The sequence below is a fragment of the Montipora foliosa genome, chromosome 10 (assembly GCF_036669935.1).
Source record: "Montipora foliosa isolate CH-2021 chromosome 10, ASM3666993v2, whole genome shotgun sequence".
NCBI classification, from domain to species: domain Eukaryota; kingdom Metazoa; phylum Cnidaria; class Anthozoa; order Scleractinia; family Acroporidae; genus Montipora; species Montipora foliosa.
The window spans coordinates 22,530,797-22,538,296 of NC_090878.1; the positions used below are offsets into that span (position 1 = coordinate 22,530,797).

The 7,500-nt window shown below is 38.3% G+C and overlaps 1 protein-coding gene across 1 annotated transcript in view; it reads right to left on the reverse strand.

Moving 5' to 3' along the window:
- The window catches only part of LOC137973809 (uncharacterized), an 87,633-nt gene that overhangs the window by 57,801 nt on the left and 22,332 nt on the right, over positions 1-7,500 (reverse strand). The window contains exon 3 of the mRNA XM_068820697.1: positions 433-580. The gene's annotated coding sequence lies outside the window, so the exon portion shown is untranslated. The remainder of the gene's footprint in view (positions 1-432; positions 581-7,500) is intronic.

Consider the following 7,500-nt stretch of genomic DNA (forward strand, 5'->3'; position numbering starts at 1 on the left):
ATATATACTACAAGTTTAGTCTTGATAAATAATTGGTGCAATTGTGAGCCAGTTGATCTTTAGTTGTTAAAAGGATAAAAACAGCTCCTTCGCAGTCGGTGCTCCAGGTTCACATCCCGTCCAGGGATGCAACTTTTACTTTTTTTTTCTTTTCATCTGCTACCACAAGTCCTGGGACAGAGTAATCTAAATTGATGATTACAGTCATTCCAGAGAAAATTTGGAATCGTAGATAATCGTCATTTCGGAGGTAGAGGATATGTTGAACTTTTACAGTACTAACAGAAGGCTGTCAAATACTATTCCTGAACATATACGCATAAACAACAAGTTCAAAAATGGAGTTAATTTTTTCTTTTCTAATTTTGTCCTTTTAAATAATTACATGCAGATGGATCTGCAAAACTTATAGAAAATAAGTTCATGAGTTACCTAGAGATTTAAGTGCTCCATAGAGCTCAACTCTCAATGCCTTATGACCAAAAAAGTCAGTTGGCCGAAAGCGGACGAAGCTCGCTATGATAACCTCCTCAAGATTATGCTTGACAATGTCGTCTCGCCCAGTATTTCCATGAAAGACCTGCAAAAGAAATTAGAATTTATGCTGACAATTATGAACGGTGACGATGATACAGATGATGACAGTAGCCTGAATATAAGCTAAAGACAGACGGCTCTGTTTGGTAAGACAAATTCACGGTGGTAATGTTTACTTTGAAAAGTTTATTGTCAACTGTCCCAGTATCAGAAACCGCGGTTTTTTTAAGGACGGTGCCCACTACCTTATTACATGAAATTTTCGTGACACTTTAATTCCGCGATTTAGAGGTTCGCATATTTTTCGGGACACCTTCATTTCGCGATTTTGCGAAATTTTGCATTTTGACTCCCTTTAATTTCGCGTTTTTGAGTGAGACACAATCAAGGAGCTAGTAAATGGACAGTTTGAGGATTGTACAAAAGAATTGCTACCTGGAGCAGGGACGGAAAGCAGTAGTGATGAAGAGGACCAGAACATTACCACAGAATAGCTTAAAAATGATTGTTATAAACGTGTGTAATAAAGTCGCTGTTTTAGTTATTGATATAATGTGAGTCACTTAATTTTCGCGTCCTGTTATTTTCGCGACATTTAATTTTCGCGTCACTTAAAGTGCCTATAAACCCGAAAATGTTTTTTCGCTTCGAGAAATCTTTGTATTGCTCTGAGCAAAATGGCGCAAAAATTTTTGTTTTTGGTTAAAACCGGAATTTTTTACGAATTTTTAAAGTGCGGTTTTCTCTGCCCGCGACCGGGTAAAAGGGAGACTGGGCCTAGTGACGTAGTTCCCGGACATTAGCATCAGGCAAATCAACAGAGGAGACGCGTAGTTTTGTAGTTTTCCCTGCGTGCCGGTGAAAACAAGTTCTGTTCGGCTGACGTTTGTAACCAGCGTACGTGTTAATCAAGAAATGGCTTCGAACGACTTCATTCTGTCCTCCGGTTCAGATACGGAAGTTTCAGAAATGGAAGATTACGAGCTGGAAGTTGAATGTTCGCCAAACTCGAGCTTTGCGGCCAGCGATGAGGAAGACACGCACGAGGCATATGCTGACGATCCCCCTAGCGGACGAAGAGTGGCTAGAGTTGTACGAACAAGAAAGAAAGGAGGAAGAGGCCCTAGAGAAGACACTCCAAAAGCGCCTAAATGACACAGAAGAAGTGCGAGACTGGTAAGTTGTAGCGATCTCACTCCCATTCTCAGGCATGGCTTCACCTCTGATGGAAGTCAAAACTTGCGAAACTCATAGTTCGGGTTTTGCGTCACGAATTACACTCGACCCATTGCCTTTCGGCAAGCTCACCAGCTCGGTAATGGGTTTTCGAATCTCGCGTCTCCGCCACTTTGAAAATTCGTAAAAAATTCCGGTTTTAACCAAAAACAAAAATTTTTGCGCTATTTTGCTCAGAGCGATACAAAGATTTCTCGAATCAAAACAAAAAATTCGGGTTTATAGGCACTTTAAATTTCGCGATTTCTTTTTTAATCACGAAATTTCATGTCATGAGGTACTTCAAAGGTATTTTTTCCCGGTTTATGAATATGCGGGAATAGCAAATCTTTACAAGTTTTATTGAAATCCAAAAAGAAAATTGGGAGTAGCCACGCATTTTTCAAAGTTAATTAATCAACAATATTTGCAAAAAGCTGTAAAATACAAAGCAATGTATATAGCTTTCTTTTCCAAATTGAAGCTCCGAACAATGGATGGTTATCCCCAATTTTCTTTTTGCATACCAAGAGCACTTGCTGAGTTCTGCTTTCTCCGCATAGTTTTAAACCGCGCAAAAATATCCCTCTACTGGGAAGCACCACCTATGGGAAACCCGAGTATTTCGAAATGTGCAAAACATATGGGTAATAACAATTGCAGGCACCATCCTTAAGTGGACTCTAAAATCATGCCATCCACATTCGTGTTACCTCCCTCTCCCTCAGCAAAACGATGAAAGAAAAACTTGAGGAGGCCCCTTAGAAAAATAAATAGGTAAAAGAAATGACCGACGCTGATAAAGTTCCACAGAAACCAACTTAAAGAGAATCCACTCAGCCACCAGCAGATCTTCCTCCAAGATCAACTCCAAACAGAAAGCTACACGTACCAGCTGATGAACAAAGCCGTGAAATAGTGAACTTTGTAGTGTCAAAGCCAAACTAAATGAACTTACAACTCTCACGAATGTATTTTCAAAACGTCAAAATATAACGTACGATAGATGCATTGTATTGCGGTGTTCTTTTACTAACTCCAAATGAGCAGAAGCTCGCAGACTCACGCATTGCAATGGAGACTAAAATGGCAAAAGCCTTCAGAGTCATTTTTATGCTTCGTGTTGAAAAACATCTGTTTGAAAGAACGCCCCCGCTAACCTGACCACTGGAAATGTTTCACTGACGACATGTTTTCGATGTGGACCACAAGGGAAAACGAAATCAACCATTTTGGTAAATTCAAGAACAATTTTCCTTCAACAATCAAATTTACTAGCGAATAACGAACAACAAGGTATGTAGACTTGTCAAAACAAAGAATGAGTTAAACTGGCTAGATTATACCAGAAACAAGTTTAACATCAAAATTATAAGTCTTAGAAATATTTCAACTACGACATCCAAAAAAATAGCGACAACGTAAGAGAAACTCGAAAACTAATAAACAGTACGTTAGGTCGTAATTCCAAAACGACAATGATTAACGAGACTTACAGTGTGGGTCGATCATATATTGACAAAAAAAGAGATAGGGGATAAAATGAATCTACATTTCGTCATGCTCAGGAAGACATTGGACAAGAAATTCCATATACAGGTGCCCCAAAGGAAAAAATCATAAGTAAGAGGGCGTCTACAGGCCTCGAAAACGAGTTATAGGACAGTTGGTTCCAGACAAAACATTTCTGGCGTTTTGAAGCAACAAAAATAATAAAGATAGGTTTAATATAGCATTTCAGCACTTGTTTGACAATTTTGATGTGAATCTCCGTAAAAACGAAGGTTTTCTGACTTCTATTCCATGTATTTTTATTGCAGAATACAGTCAATCGAACGCATCCTTAACATACAGTATACGATAAACCTATACACCCTTTTAATAAGTCTAATATATGCCTTTTTCCGCTAATGACGTCGAACTCGTGCTTTCAAATTTCATTCAGAAATGTACAAAGGCCTTAAACTTTTCCGATTTCTTTTCTTGTTTTAAGCCTTTGTACATTTCTGAATAAAATTTGAAAGCACGAGTTCGACGTCATTAGCGGAAAACGGCATATATTAGACTTATTAAAAGGGTGTATAGAAAGGAAAGCTACCACAAAGTTGCGCAGTGTACACACTGATGAATCTAGACTGTCATAGGATAATCAGATATAGCACATCGTACTGACTAACGGCCAAAATGGCTTGTGTATGCTTTAAAACACTCATCCACATTCAATAGTCGTTTTCACCAATCGGATGAATTTCTCTAGACAGGTGAGTAAGTTGCTGTACCCAGTAATTCACCCAACAAACCTGAAAGCCTGGGGAGGGATTTCAACGTGGCCCCATGCAAGAAAATAGTGGGGTAAATAGATGAACAATGGAATGCAAAATGGAGAATTGCATAATACCACTAGTGGTATTACGTAATGCCTCATGTTTATTAAAATAAGCATTTCATGACAACTTTCTTTGTTGTTCCTTGATATCCGCCACTCGGAGAAAACCTTAAACGCCCACTTTGTTGTGTTCCTTGTAACCTTTGGAATGCAGTCATCCAAGTCTTTTTTCTCTCACTCTTCCACCGTTTTTGGTCGCCTAATATAACTGTCTTTTTTGGAGTCATGTTGTCCTCGGTTCAAGAGCCCTCAAAACACTTAAACACTTAAAACCGGAGCATTTTTACGCTTGTACCGGTCAAAGTGAGTAACATTTTTATACATCGCTCAAATACATTTCTTCGATTTCCAGGTGAACTAAACTGGCGCGTCTTCTTGTGTAGCGTGTTTTTTGTTCAGGGTGTTTTTCGATTCCCACCTAACTGAGCTAGACCGCCTTTCACAAAGGAATAGTCTTTTTCCCATCACGATTGGTGAAAACGGCTATTGAATATGGAGGAGTATTTTAAGCCATTTAAAACATGCGCAGCACGTGTTTTATCAGATATAAAAAGTCCCTCAGGCTTCGCCCTCAGGACTTTTTATACCTGATATCTGCATGATATCTGATACTCCTGCTTGTGTATAATTAAATTATATTAAATAGTAAGTATAAAATTAGACCTCTAACGAACGACTTAAGAACATTGAATTCTATTTATCTATCAGTACAACCGTACTTCGACTATTGCAGCCTTGTGTGGGGTAATTGCTCAAAAAAGCGTGCTTTCTGTTGGAACTCTGAGATGCATAACTACAACATCCGAAGCAGAAAGGTTGACACGCACTCGTCCAAGCCTATGCAAAACTGGTTAGAAGGATCTTTTGCTTGTCGAGGGCAACAGCATGAGACGCACTTCCAAGTGACATTTGAGATTAGTTTCAAAGCGTTTTTTGAGGAAGGACCAACCCGATATAGTTATAGATTAGGTTTTTTCATGATAATTATGTTTATTGTATCAATAATTATTATTTTCTATAATAAAGTACTCAAATTTTGGTTTTAGCAATTTAGTCTCTGTAACATACAAGTAGGTAACATTAGTATTGTTTAAAATAATTTTAGCATTTTCTATAACTATTCATATATGTAAGATTAGATAGGTACACGGCTCATTTAGAAACCAATATTGCATGTTGAAATTACTATCCTGTAGGAGTAAAGTCAATCAATGCATGCGTGCGTTTGTTCGTTCAATGTTGTCTGAGCGCATTGTTTTTCTCGACGATAAAGTTTTCAAGGGTCCACCTTTCGCCAGCAGCATTACTTACTTGATGTCTAAACACATTTTAAGCCTACAAAAACTTTCCAATTCACGCATTCCTCTAAGCCTAGCTAACAAATTCTAAATAGCCCAAATACTTTTTATTAAACAGTTTTCTATAAATATTATAAACTGGTAAAAAACTTAATTCATTGATGGCAAGACCGCAATGCGTCAGTCTCTACAAAGTGACTACAACAAGTACAAATATAAAAGGGCAGCACTAAAAGCCGGAATCCGGAAGCTGGAAACAATTCGCGAGAACTACAACAACTTGCTCACTCCTTTCACACTCTGCTATAATCTGCACACGCAAGTATTTAACTCTGAGAAAACGTACATGTAACTGTAAAATGGACCTGACCTTGCTATTCTCAGTGGATATACAGACTTAAGAATGGTGATGGCATCATCAAGCTAAGGCAGTCCAAATTACAATAAAGGAAACTTAAAGCTTGTTTAATTTGTTTTCCTTGTTTTTTTACCTGGCTTTTTGAGTAAAAAAAAAGCTTCTTTTTAAGGAACAAGCAGGTGCCTGGAGAATATGGAACCTTTGCGAGTTTTTGAGACTTGGACGGCAACCGGAAGAGAACATTTTGAGTGCCGGGACAGTGGTGTCTCCCAGATTTTTATACCAATCATCTCTAATGGAGAAAAGATACTTAGCAATGTCAATGTGGTTGTGTAAGACAAGTTACAAGGGAAAACAGCTGACTTCCGGCTGCCACCCATGTCTCAAATACGCGCGTGCTTTAGCTCCTTAACGTCTTGCGTAAGTGACAGAGCGCGACTAAAGCTGTTGATTCAGGAAGAACATACAGTAATGGGAAAAATTCACATGTATCGTTTATCGAAGTTAAGTTCTTTCGAGATACCCCACTAGCATTGAATAGGGAAAGAAGCCAGTTTTGAAGAAGTTCTGCCATAAGGCAGATGAATATTGCGTTTTAAGGTCGACAACTGATGATATGGTCGGCTTGGGTTAGAAGGTTGTTCCGCCGTGTTTTCGCAGTTTGAACATACCGTGGGCTTTAGAATGATGTAATTTCACATGACACCCAAAATGCCCAAAGAAGTAGAACGAAACATTGCAATAACCACTTGAAACTGTTGAACAACATAAAAGAAATACAGCAAAAGGAACAAGAAGCAGGATGGACTCAAATGGACAAGACTGAAACGGATTGCATTGGGGTAATCTTAAACTGAAAAAGGTCGGCCCCACGTTTTTCATGTTTGTGGCAAATCACCTGGATAAAGGTCACTTTTGCTAACATTCATGTGTGTGATGAAACAATAATTTTATCAGTAAAGGAATCCCACAAAATCATTTTCGAGTTTTAAACTCGTGATGAACTAACAATTTCCGTTAACACCCTAAGATAACATTACACAGTCCCTTTTGGAGGCTTCAGTAGAACATAATCAAATGGAGGAAAGAAGGTAAAACACAACTTTGTTTATTTAATAAATTTCAAACATTATTCCTTTTACGTAAGCTTCATGTACAATAAACAAATTTTGATTATGATCATCAGAGGAATAATTGATTATAATGAAGATGCTCAAGAAACCAGGCCTTTGTTTTTCAAAATAAATCACTATCCAGTGAATACACACTAGCAAAACCAATTGAGTTATCCAGTGGATATTGATTTATCCAGTGTGGATAAGTTGTTGTAGTTCTCCCGAATTGTGGATAATTCTGGTCTCTGGTTTCCGGATTCCGGATTCCGGTTTCCGGCTTTCAGTGCTGCCCCAAGTAAATGTGAAAGCGTTTAGTATATCGTAGCATTTTCTGCCCTGCTTGGCAATGAAGGTATGACATTCATCTCTATGCTATACTCTTTAATCCCTTAAAAAAAATAAACAACAATACAAACTCTGACCCTGTTCTTTTCAAGCCAAAACGCGTATCTGCTTTGGCTAGCTCAGGTACTTTATGTCCTTTGACTCCTTTGTTTCGACTCCCGTGCCTCCTCATAATCAGATAACGATTGTTTACTCGAAACATTAGGACTGCCTCTTTCAGCAAGTGCCATATTCAGGGTGTACTTA